Genomic DNA, 12,603 nt, shown 5'->3' with positions numbered 1-12,603 from the left:
GATTTTATTATTGATCACATTATATACAAATTATTCCAAGTATTCATTGAGAATAATGTAGAAAAATATTTCTGTAATGTAATTTGAGTGTCAGTGACATGAATTTCTGGGGTCTCTGTGTTGTATCTCTCTATTTTACCTTCAGTTGAGATAGAGCTTATTTGGGATTTCTGTATAGCTTAAAACTTGTCCTTTAAAACAATGTAAAAATGCAGCAAAAAATAAAGCCAAACATCACTATAGAGATTTGTATGTTGTTTGTGCCTCACCAAAGTGAGTGAAGAATCACAAGACAGAGTTAGTGTTTTTGACAGTCCCACCCACTGCACTATGGTCCACACTATTAAAAAATACATATGGTTAACAAGGTTAATCCTTCAGAGAAATAGGAAGAGAAACGGGCAGTTCTGCCTTTAAAGGGGAACAAACAACTCTTAAAACATACATACCATTAGGTGCTGTGTACTGCAGTTACCATCAGTTCAGCAATTACATGGACAAAAATTAATTGGATCCACCAATCTGACCTTGACTCTTAAAAAATATTCCTAGTATGAAGGCAGGGATTATTTAGGAACTATTCCATCTGTAGTCAACATTAGACATTAAATAGTGTTGGCAAGAAAATGTACTACATTTACAAAGACTGGGGGAAGAAGTACAGGAGCACTAAGGGGCACAATAGCATGCTTCGTTTTTCTTATCAACCAGCACTTTATCCCCTGGTCTGGCTGCAGTCTGCATCTGATGCTGGATAATAAATACAATGTGACATGCAAGTCACAGTGTCCGGGGGGGGAAGGGGGGCCTTTCCTTACCACTTGCCATAAGGCACATTTTACATAGGTCTCTTGCACCCCTTAGTGCTCAAGACTTTTCCCCCTAGGATAGTCTTAAATTACCTTTTTAGTGTTCCTGAAATATTGCCTCTTTAAGTCAAGTGTAATAGGCAGCTGAAAGGATTCTCTTTAGATCATCACAAGTCAAATATTTTACTGCAAAAGATCTATCATTTTGAACAGGGAAAATATCACTAATAGAAAGCCTGCTACTGCATCATATTAATGCAATATAATGATGTGATGTATCCATACATCCATTTCATTATTAAAGGAGAAGGAAAGGCCAAAAATGCACCCCCAAGTGACTTAAATCACTTACCTTTTACTTGGGGATGCCTAATATTTTTGCACCCCCAAGTTACTTTGCCTTTCCTTCTCCTTTAAATCCTGTAGGTAACGTGTGTATATTAAAATAGCTTAATATCTAGGATTATCCATATCTCACTAGACCACTTAGGATTGTTTTTTTTTGTGTTACAATAATTCTATTTAGAGGATATGTATAGCCAAATCATTGGATAATGAACAGATGTATATGAACAACTGTTAAGGGGCTCAGACACTTAAACTGGTATGCTTTTGTAATTATACTGGTTTTTGTACAGAGACAAAGACAAGTCCTACTAGATGGCTGGGTAGTTGTGCCTTTGTGTGTTTGCTGAGTGACCCATCTATATGTGTGTGCTTAGTACACAGTGAGCCAGTGTTTGTTCCTGGGAGATGACCTGCTCTCCTTACTTGGATTTGCCAGCGCTCTGCATTCAGTTGTATTTAACACATTCCTAGCATTCCTTCTTTGTTTGCTTCTTAGTTCATTTGTTTTATTTATTATTTTTAACCAGCAACTATTTTTACCTTTGTAGGCTATTTTTTACTTTCTTATGTGCCCTGGCAGATGGGACTTTTTGTCACCTGCACTTAATCCCCTCCTTCATAAAACCATTTGAAGTTGTTTAGTTGTTGCCTGCCATTAATCCCCTCCTGCGAAAAAACATGCAAAGTTCCTACGGCGTTAATGGAAATTGCTGCTGGTGATGTATCAGTAGCCTGATGTTGCCTTGCAAGTTGCCTTATGTATTTGGACGCACAAAATTTTAGAAATACCCTTAGGGGCCGATTCATTAAAACACGATAATACGATCATTTCTGAAGATCGCAAATTTTTACACGAATGCTTACAAAAAAATCGTATTAGTCACGATAATATCGTATTGGCGATCCAAAAGTCACAAAATTTTCGTACCGAACGATTGTAAACAGTGGCAGGACCTTTCCGAATTTTTCGTGCTCAGAGCATTCGTGTCTTAACCCTTTAAGTGCCAAGGGACGTAGATTCTACGTCCCAGGTACCAAGGGACCAAAGTGCCATGGGACGTAGAATCTACGTCCAATGGCACTGTCGGGTTTACAAGCGCTGCGCTCGCTTTTAAAGCAGCGCAGCGCTTGTAAACCCCTCAGATCCCCCTAGGCAACGAGCAGAGTAAGACATACTCACCGATCCGGGTCCCCGAGCCGCACCGATCGCGTCGCCAGCCAATGACAGCAGTGGACACGCGTTGATGACGTGTCCACTGCTGTCCCTTTAAATAGCGCCGCCTACTGTCGGCTCCCTCACTCCTGCTGCGCACTTCGGACGAGATGGAGCTCCCCTGCTGCCTTCCTGCTGGATTGATCGCCCCTGATCGCCCCTGATCGTCTGCCTGCCTTGGGTAAGCTGAACTACAACTCTCTACCACTGTTTATTTTGCTTATTTCTATCTCAACTGTCTAAAAAATTTTTTTTTTTTTTTTTTGCATTTTTTCTTCTATCTTTGTCATTATTACACTTTTGTACACATACACACTGATTTACAACTTTCCCAAGCACACACAGACACTTACACACACACTTACACTTACACTTTTTTTTTTTTTTTTTTTTTTTTTTTTCTTTCTTTCTTTTCTTTTCTTTCTGTCTTTGCTTTCTTTGGCAGTCTTTTTTTTTACTAAAACTTTATTTCTGATCTTGCTCTATAATTATCTGATTTATTTGGTTGCATTTTAGTGTTTTTTTGGCATTTTCATAATTGATTTCTGTTTTTGAATTATTCTATTGCACTGTAACTTTTTGTATTGCTATTGGGTGCTGAATTTGCAGTGACGTTGGTGGATCCAGGGCTCTGACCACCGATTTCATTGCAATTATTGTTCTTCTGTTGGTTTAGGTGGTTTTATTGGATTTTACGGTGTTTTATCTTTGCATTGTTCTTTATTGTGTGTTTAGTGCCCCCAAAAAGGTTGCTTTTGCAGTGACATTGGTGGATCCAGGGCTCTTACCGATTTCATTGCAACTATTGTTCTTTGATTGCTTTTAGTGGTTTTATTCCATTTGATTTCAGTTGTTCTAGAAAGGTCCAGAGGTGCTAAGATTGTTCTGGTAGTTTCTATTGCCAAGGGTTAGGCTGATGCCACACGAGGCGTAGGGCTGATTTTTTCAGCAAGTGGAAAAACGCTTGCCGAAAATTCAGCCCTACGCTTGCTACTTGTTCCTGCACCCGAATGAATGGGATACGCTCGGGTGCAGGCACGTGTAGCCGATATACGCATGAAAACGCGAGACTTTGCATTCTCACGCGTTTTCATGCGTATATCGGCTACATGTGCCTGCACCCGAGCGTATCCCATTCATTCGGGTGCAGGCAAAAAAAAAGGGGTGCATAGAGTGCAGCCCCAATATTATGCATTTTCAGGTTTGGCGGCCATGTACTTATGTGCAACCAGACATAGGTATCGTTTTATTCAGGGGAACTTGCAGATTGATGGTTAGTAAGTTTTTGGTAGTTGCCATGGAGATTTTGGGGAGAAATCTAGGTTTTTTATCTGGTTTTTCCTTGATTTCTGACCAAAATCTAGGTTTGTATCTGGTTTTTCCTTGATTTCTGACCAAAGCGCTGACTTCTGCAAGGGACTGCGGCCACAATTTTCCATGTAGAAAGAGAAGAGTGGCGTCTCTGAATAGCTGAAGGTGTGCACTTTTCGTAAATATATAGATTGTGGGGGTTATCTCACAGGTAGGGGGGGTTAACAGTGAAAAACTGCAGGTAGTGCACATAGAGCGCAGCCCCCAAAATTTCAACTGAAATTGCCCTTATGCATTGCCCCTGTTTTGGGGCATTTGGTGGCCACGTCTTTATGTGCACCCATACATATGGGGTATCGTTTTATTCAGGGGAACTTGCAGATTGATGGTTAGTAAGTTTTTGGTAGTTGCCATGGAGATTTTGGGGAGAAATCTAGGTTTGTATCTGGTTTTTCCTTGATTTCTGACCAAAGCGCTAACTTCTGCAAGGGACTGCGGCCACAATTTTCCATGTAGAAAGAGGAGAGTGGCGTCTCTGAATAGCTGAAGGTGTGCACTTTTCAGAAATATATAGTTTGCGGGGGTTATTTCACAGGTATGGGGGTGTTTAGACTAAATAACTGCAGATAGAGCACAGCCCCCCCTTATGCATTGCCCCTGTTTGGGGGCATTTGGTGGCCACGTCTTTATGTGCACCCATACATATGGGGTATCGTTTTATTCAGGGGAACTTGCAAATTGAGGTTTAGTAAGTTTTTGGTAGTTGCCATGGAGATTTTGGGGAGAAATCTAGGTTTTTATCTGGTTTTTCCTTGATTTCTGACCAAAATCTAGTGTTGTATCTGGTTTTTCCTTGATTTCTGACCAAAGCGCTGACTTCTGCAAGGGACTGCGGCCACAATTTTCCATGTAGAAAGAGAAGAGTGGTGTCTCTGAATAGCTGAAGGTGTGCACTTTTCGTAAATATATAGATTGTGGGGGTATCTCACAGGTAGGGGGGGTTATCACTGAAAAACTGCAGGTAGTGCACATAGAGCGCAGCCCCCAAAATTTCAACTGAAATTCCCCTTATGCATTGCCCCTGTTTTGGGGCATTTGGTGGCCACGTCTTTATGTGCACCCATACATATGGGGTATCGTTTTATTCAGGGGAACTTGCAGATTGATGGTTAGTAAGTTTTTGGTAGTTGCCATGGAGATTTTGGGGAGAAATCTAGGTTTGTATCTGGTTTTTCCTTGATTTCTGACCAAAGCGCTAACTTCTGCAAGGGACTGCGGCCACAATTTTCCATGTAGAAAGAGGAGAGTGGCGTCTCTGAATAGCTGAAGGTGTGCACTTTTCAGAAATATATAGTTTGCGGGGGTTATTTCACAGGTATGGGGGTGTTTAGACTAAATAACTGCAGATAGAGCACAGCCCCCCCTTATGCATTGCCCCTGTTTGGGGGCATTTGGTGGCCACGTCTTTATGTGCACCCATACATATGGGGTATCGTTTTATTCAGGGGAACTTGCAAATTGAGGTTTAGTAAGTTTTTGGTAGTTGCCATGGAGATTTTGGGGAGAAATCTAGGTTTTTATCTGGTTTTTCCTTGATTTCTGACCAAAATCTAGTGTTGTATCTGGTTTTTCCTTGATTTCTGACCAAAGCGCTGACTTCTGCAAGGGACTGCGGCCACAATTTTCCATGTAGAAAGAGAAGAGTGGTGTCTCTGAATAGCTGAAGGTGTGCACTTTTCGTAAATATATAGATTGTGGGGGTATCTCACAGGTAGGGGGGGTTATCACTGAAAAACTGCAGGTAGTGCACATAGAGCACAGCCCCCAAAATTTCAACTGAAATTGCCCTTATGCATTGCCCCTGTTTTGGGGCATTTGGTGGCCACGTCTTTATGTGCACCCATACATATGGGGTATCGTTTTATTCAGGGGAACTTGCAGATTGATGGTTAGTAAGTTTTTGGTAGTTGCCATGGAGATTTTGGGGAGAAATCTAGGTTTGTATCTAGTTTTTCCTTGATTTCTGACCAAAGCGCTGACTTCTGCAAGGGACTGCGGCCACAATTTTCCATGTAGAAAGAGAAGAGTGGTGTCTCTGAATAGCTGAAGGTTTGCACTTTTCGTAAATATATAGATTGTGGGGGTTATCTCACAGGTAGGGGGGGTTAACACTGAAAAACTGCAGGTAGTGCACATAGAGCGCAGCCCCCAAAATTTCAACTGAAATTGCCCTTATGCATTGCCCCTGTTTTGGGGCATTTGGTGGCCACGTCTTTATGTGCACCCATACATATGGGGTATCGTTTTATTCAGGGGAACTTGCAGATTGATGGTTAGTAAGTTTTTGGTAGTTGCCATGGAGATTTTGGGGAGAAATCTAGGTTTTTTATCTGGTTTTTCCTTGATTTCTGACCAAAATCTAGTGTTGTATCTGGTTTTTCCTTGATTTCTGACCAAAGCGCTGACTTCTGCAAGGGACTGCGGCCACAATTTTCCATGTAGAAAGAGAAGAGTGGTGTCTCTGAATAGCTGAAGGTGTGCACTTTTCGTAAATATATAGATTGTGGGGGTATCTCACAGGTAGGGGGGGTTATCACTGAAAAACTGCAGGTAGTGCACATAGAGCGCAGCCCCCAAAATTTCAACTGAAATTCCCCTTATGCATTGCCCCTGTTTTGGGGCATTTGGTGGCCACGTCTTTATGTGCACCCATACATATGGGGTATCGTTTTATTCAGGGGAACTTGCAGATTGATGGTTAGTAAGTTTTTGGTAGTTGCCATGGAGATTTTGGGGAGAAATCTAGGTTTGTATCTGGTTTTTTCTTGATTTCTGACCAAAGCGCTAACTTCTGCAAGGGACTGCGGCCACAATTTTCCATGTAGAAAGAGGAGAGTGGCGTCTCTGAATAGCTGAAGGTGTGCACTTTTCAGAAATATATAGTTTGCGGGGGTTATTTCACAGGTAGGGGGGGTTAACACTGAAAAACTGCAGGTAGTGCACATAGAGCGCAGCCCCCAAAATTTCAACTGAAATTGCCCTTATGCATTGCCCCTGTTTTGGGGCATTTGGTGGCCACGTCTTTATGTGCACCCATACATATGGGGTATCGTTTTATTCAGGGGAACTTGCAGATTGATGGTTAGTAAGTTTTTGGTAGTTGCCATGGAGATTTTGGGGAGAAATCTAGGTTTGTATCTAGTTTTTCCTTGATTTCTGACCAAAGCGCTGACTTCTGCAAGGGACTGCGGCCACAATTTTCCATGTAGAAAGAGAAGAGTGGTGTCTCTGAATAGCTGAAGGTTTGCACTTTTCGTAAATATATAGATTGTGGGGGTTATCTCACAGGTAGGGGGGGTTAACACTGAAAAACTGCAGGTAGTGCACATAGAGCGCAGCCCACAAAATTTCAACTGAAATTGCCCTTATGCATTGCCCCTGTTTTGGGGCATTTGGTGGCCACGTCTTTATGTGCACCCATACATATGGGGTATCGTTTTATTCAGGGGAACTTGCAGATTGATGGTTAGTAAGTTTTTGGTAGTTGCCATGGAGATTTTGGGGAGAAATCTAGGTTTTTTATCTGGTTTTTCCTTGATTTCTGACCAAAGCGCTGACTTCTGCAAGGGACTGCGGCCACAATTTTCCATGTAGAAAGAAAAGAGTGGTGTCTCTGAATAGCTGAAGGTGTGCACTTTTCAGAAATATATAGTTTGTGGGGGTTATTTCACAGGTAGGGGGGGTTAACACTGAAAAACTGCAGGAAGTGCACATAGAGCGCAGCCCCCACATTTTTAGCTGTAATTGCCCTTGTGCATTGCCCCTGCTTTGGAGTGTTTGGTGCCCATGTCTTTATGTGCACCCATACATATGGGGCATCATTTTATTCAGGAGAAGTTTGTCTTTCAAATATGCCTTTGTTAGAAAATTTTTATGATATTTTTTTTTGTCAAATCCACATTTGATCATGCGTCCAAGTTTACGTTTTAGAAAAAAAAAAAAAATGTCATAAAAAGTTCCAAATTTCACAATGCACTGACAAAAGGTATTTGGCTTTTGAGTGAAAACTACATTGCACCTAGAAACCTGAAGGTCTGTAGTTTCTAAAGATACCAAACATGAGGGGATATTTTAGATTTACATATAAGTTATGCTGCATTAACTGTTACAAGCGCTTTTCTGCTTTGTTCTGGTGTGATATTGTACTAAGTATTGCCTTAGTTTGGGGGTTACTTCTGGACAGGAACTGTGGGGTACCACCACATATTTGGTATCGTTGGACTTGGGAGTATCAGGGCTTTTACAAACAATAAAAAAAAGTGAGTAAAATTAACTTTTCTATGGAAAAAAACCTCAAAATATACAGAAATTTTTCATAATTTTATTTTTTTTTTACATATTTCACCCAAAATACACATCATATCTCCAGAAAAGTTATAAAATTTGGTATGTATGTCGAAGCCCAATTAGTGACGAAAAAAACGATATATAATTTCCCTAGTTTCGTGGAGGTTTTCCTACCAAAAAACATTGTTAAAGTGAATGAGTACAAAATGCTTAAAAAACGTCTGGCACTGGGGGGAACCGAAATGACGAATTCGGCTGGCACTTAAAGGGTTAATAAATCTCCCCCTTAGTGTTACAAAGGATACTCAGTATTAGAAATTATCAGGCAGGTTTAAAAATCCCAGTCCACACTCACAAGCACACCCTGGCCTTCCCATTCTGTTCCCCCTGGTGCACAGTATTTGGAGAGTCTTCAGCACTCTCCACCACGTTCCACTGATGAAGGGGGGTGTCCCTGAAACATTACATGGTTTGCTACTATTAAAAATCAGCAGGGTTTATGCCGCTTAAGTAAGTCCTGTTGTGCCAGTATTTTTGTGCAATCTAGGTTTAAAAATCCCATCAGGGCGAGGAGTGCACCGGCTCATGGATAAGATACTCACCCCGGCAGCCTGCATCTCATCATTGTGATCCAATCTATGCCCTGAAGGCCAATTGATCAAATCAGTCTGATATTGCCCACCAGCAATGGCCAGCTTTACTGCTGAGCAACACAGTGCCTGCAATAAGAAAGAAGTGGAATGGACAGTTCACATTGCATGTTTTTAAACATTAAAGTGGTTGTTGCTTAGGAATAAATAGCAATGATGCAGTATTTGGGAGAGTTCACACTATTGCCTATTTGGCAGAAATTAAAATAAAGTTTTCAAGCTTGTCTATCACTGGGGTTATACTTAACTTCTCTTGGGCTTCCTGGTCACAGGCATCATCAGCCTTACCATCCAGATAGTGTTTTTAAAACCAAATACAGAAAGTAAGAAAATAAAGCCAAATAATCAAAATTGCTTAAATTGCTACCATTTATAACCTAGTAAAAGGTTCCTAGGATGACTCGGCTTTTTAAAAAACTGCTGATTAATGCCTTCTGCTGTACAAGCAGACGGGCAGCTTTGGGATGCAATTAGAATTATTTAAGAGCCAGACAGCTGAGAAACACAATAGACTTTTGTTTTAATTTGTCAATGGGCCGTCTGCCCCTTACATCCCAGCTGACTGGCCATCTGCTGCTCAGAACCATTGGAACTGTACAAGGTTGGTGAGTGAGATAAACTAAGGGTGAGGGGAGCACGCACTCTTTCTCATTCAGGACAATCACATGTCACAGGAATCCCATGGGAACTATTTTCTGTTATCACTCTGTCAGTAGCCCTGTAGTTGGCTGTCTGTGTAAAAGTGGTTCCTGTTGCTATCTACATTGTACTTTGATAGGGGGGCATTTTTGTCTTTGACATAACTGGTAAATGTCCTAGCTGATAATATGTTCCATTAGGTTCATGTCACACCTCTTGCCCAACCTTTGCCTGTCCCTATACAATGCACACTGCCTGTGAGAGATCATGCGGGCACTTTCACAGGAAATATTGCTAGAATCTAACATTGGTAATGCATCTCCTATTCACTAAAATGGGAAGAACCTGCTTTCTGGCATGGGAAGTTTATCTCCTAGAGAGGGTGGTGGCATCAAAATGATAAGCGCACATAAACCTAAAATCAGTTGAGTCAGAAATTTCTAGGAGATTATAGGATTTCTTGGAGTTATTAAAACACTATTGGAAGTTAGATGCAGTAATTCAATGCCGATACGTGGAATAAATCACAATACAGCATATAATATTAATGCAATTAAGTTCATTGAACTGATAGTCCTGGAAAGGGGAACCTGTCCTGAATAGTTAGTGGTCATTAAATGCAGCTGTGATGACGTGCAGCTTTAGAAGGGATTGGGTAAATTGGGTTCCAGAGAAAGGGGCAGCTTTAGAGTAAAGACACATGGAGCTACATAGTAGCAGCTACTTGTCACGGCTACTAAATATGCGAAAATACTCTGCCATAGACAATACTGAGAATTGCCTCTGCTAAAACACAAATAGAGGCAATTATCAGTAAATGATCAGCATTGTCTGTTTTTGTAGCTGTGGCAAGTAGCTGCTACTAGGAGCTCCATGTGTCTTTACCTTTAGAAAAGGGTCTCCAGAATTCTGGATTTCAAACACAAATGTGTTGAAATGAGCAGCGGAGCTTAATGCACATGTTGGAGCAGCATAGAGGTAGATCAGTCCTGTCATTTAGTTAAGTGCAAGAGGGAAGGGCCTGGGACAATGGAAGAAGAATTTTAAATTACGTTGTAAATGCAGACTTTAATAGGGTCATTGTGAGTGAGATGTTTGTGAATGGGGAATGTGTATTGCTTCCGTTTCTTTCTGGGATGCAGGTGCTCTAAAATAGAATTTATTAAACTTGTTTTCTTATCCCAGTGATCAAAAACAGTCTGACACAGATAATATTAAATATTTAATTTAAGATTTTTAGGTTCAAAGGAATATTTTTCTGAGAAAGGGGTTTCTGAAGAGTTTTATATATTATTATTTACCTTGACCTGTATGTATTAGCAGTGATCAAAGCAGAAATTATTGGTGTGCGTACGTGAGATATACGGTGCGGGATTAAAAGATTGTAGGTTGCTAAATACCTAATCCTGTATCCTATAGGCCTGTGCCCTGTGTCAGCCTGTGGATTCATGTAGCATGTACTTAGCTGTGAGTTGGTGGCAGCCCTTTCTTAAAAAACACAGTTCAGTTATATTTTGCAGTTCTTATAGTATAATAAAAGTGCTGGGATCTGCTGGTTGGTATAAAACTCCTTTCTGTACCTGGTTAAAGGTGCACTAAAACCTTTCCATTTGTGGTTTTCCAAAACTGGGCATGTATAAATGATATTTCTGCTGCAGTGCTAACCCTGGATTTTATCATAGTCTTTCTTAACTTTGTTAACCTTCTAAATGTATCATTTGTGATCCAATATATCCGTATCCCCTAGTATCAGTCTGTATGATTTGCTGTTGTTTGGGACATTGGAGGATTGTGACAGGGAATAAAGGGCTTTTATAGACAAGGCAGAATCTGCAAGCAGAATTATATAGAAGCAAACAGGTACACACATACCCCTATATGTAACAAAAAGCACCAAGTAACCCATGGCAACGAATCGGATGTTTGCTTTTAAACAGGTAACCAGAAAATTCTACCTGCTAATTGGTTGCTATGGGTTACTGCTCTTGAGCAAACCTAGTGCCTTTTTATTTCTTAACCCTGATAGAATGATTTATTTTTCTGTTAATATATGAATTAACCATGCAATTCCTCTCTTCTTGCATTTGTAAGCAGGGATTCATTTAACCCTTTTAGTGCTGTGACTCTTTAAATTCGGAATACTACATATTGCCAGTACAACACAACATAGATTACAGATAAAGCTGGAAAAGTAGGATCTAAAGCACTGGTAGCACTATGGCACTAATGTGCTGACAATCTATGGCATTAGAAGGGTTAAAGGACACATAGCGCCATCTAGTGGCCTTAATATGCCTTAAAGTAATATTGTAAGTGTCATTTAGAAAGACTGGGGGAATACACAGCTTTTTTATGCTTAAGATGGAGTAAACTTAAATCAAGGAAGTGTTTGAACACAGCCAATGAGGCAGTTTCAGTGTGTACTTTTGAAATAATAAATAAATAAAAATAGTAGTTACGTAATTATGTTTTTGCTGAACTCAGAAGCTTATCCACACATAGTAATAAAGAAGCAAATTTTGTCTAGGTACAGTAACCCATGTGTCTAAGAAATTCCCTGTGAGACACTATTCTCTCTGCAATTATGCTGGAATTATGGGTAACCACTGCATTCTGGCCAAAAACCATAGGCCTTATTTACAATTCAGTTGGCTGCCTCCTACATTGTATAACTTGCCAAAGGCCTCTGTACTCCATTTACCTGCGGCATGCCCCATGGATCAAGTGCTGACTGTGTTACTCAGCACTCAGCTCCCTATCTGCCCCTAACCAACCAACTAACTAATTAGGGAGCATTAGGAGCAGCCTCGACCACTAGATTTTTTTATCCAACACTCACTGCAGAGAGTAGCAACCCTGGGGCACACGTGCTGGTAAGGAAGCTCCTGCATTTGTGCCCCTGGAGGGAAATACACTTTGTGATGAATTGTGTATAAAATTGCACTTTGCACACTGCACTAGCGATTGTAAATTACATTTTCTGGTCACAAGTTATTGCTCAGTTAAGCAAAGAAATCACATTTACACATATTTTTCACATATTGCTGCTAATTTGAATACTGTGGGAAGCATCACATGTACCCCGTCTGACTTTTCTGGAAGACCAAACTGTACCTTTGTTTCTAAAATAGTAAAGAAATATGAGGGTGAAGGGTTGGGGATTTATTACCTGTGTGCAAAGGATAGTCCCAGTGGGACCCACTAGTGTGAAAGTAGTATAATGCAATGTTGATGGAGGATCAGAATCAGCCAGAAATGATTGAATGAGCCCTAATAAGTTGCTACC

At 40.6% G+C, this 12,603-nt stretch overlaps 1 protein-coding gene across 2 annotated transcripts in view; it reads left to right on the top strand.

Moving 5' to 3' along the window:
- The window catches only part of hk1 (hexokinase 1), a 59,613-nt gene that overhangs the window by 32,245 nt on the left and 14,765 nt on the right, over positions 1–12,603 (top strand). The gene's annotated exons all lie outside the window — the stretch shown is intronic.

The sequence above is a fragment of the Xenopus tropicalis genome, chromosome 7 (assembly GCF_000004195.4).
Source record: "Xenopus tropicalis strain Nigerian chromosome 7, UCB_Xtro_10.0, whole genome shotgun sequence".
Classification (NCBI taxonomy): domain Eukaryota; kingdom Metazoa; phylum Chordata; class Amphibia; order Anura; family Pipidae; genus Xenopus; species Xenopus tropicalis.
This window is presented reverse-complemented; position numbering and strand designations above follow the sequence as displayed.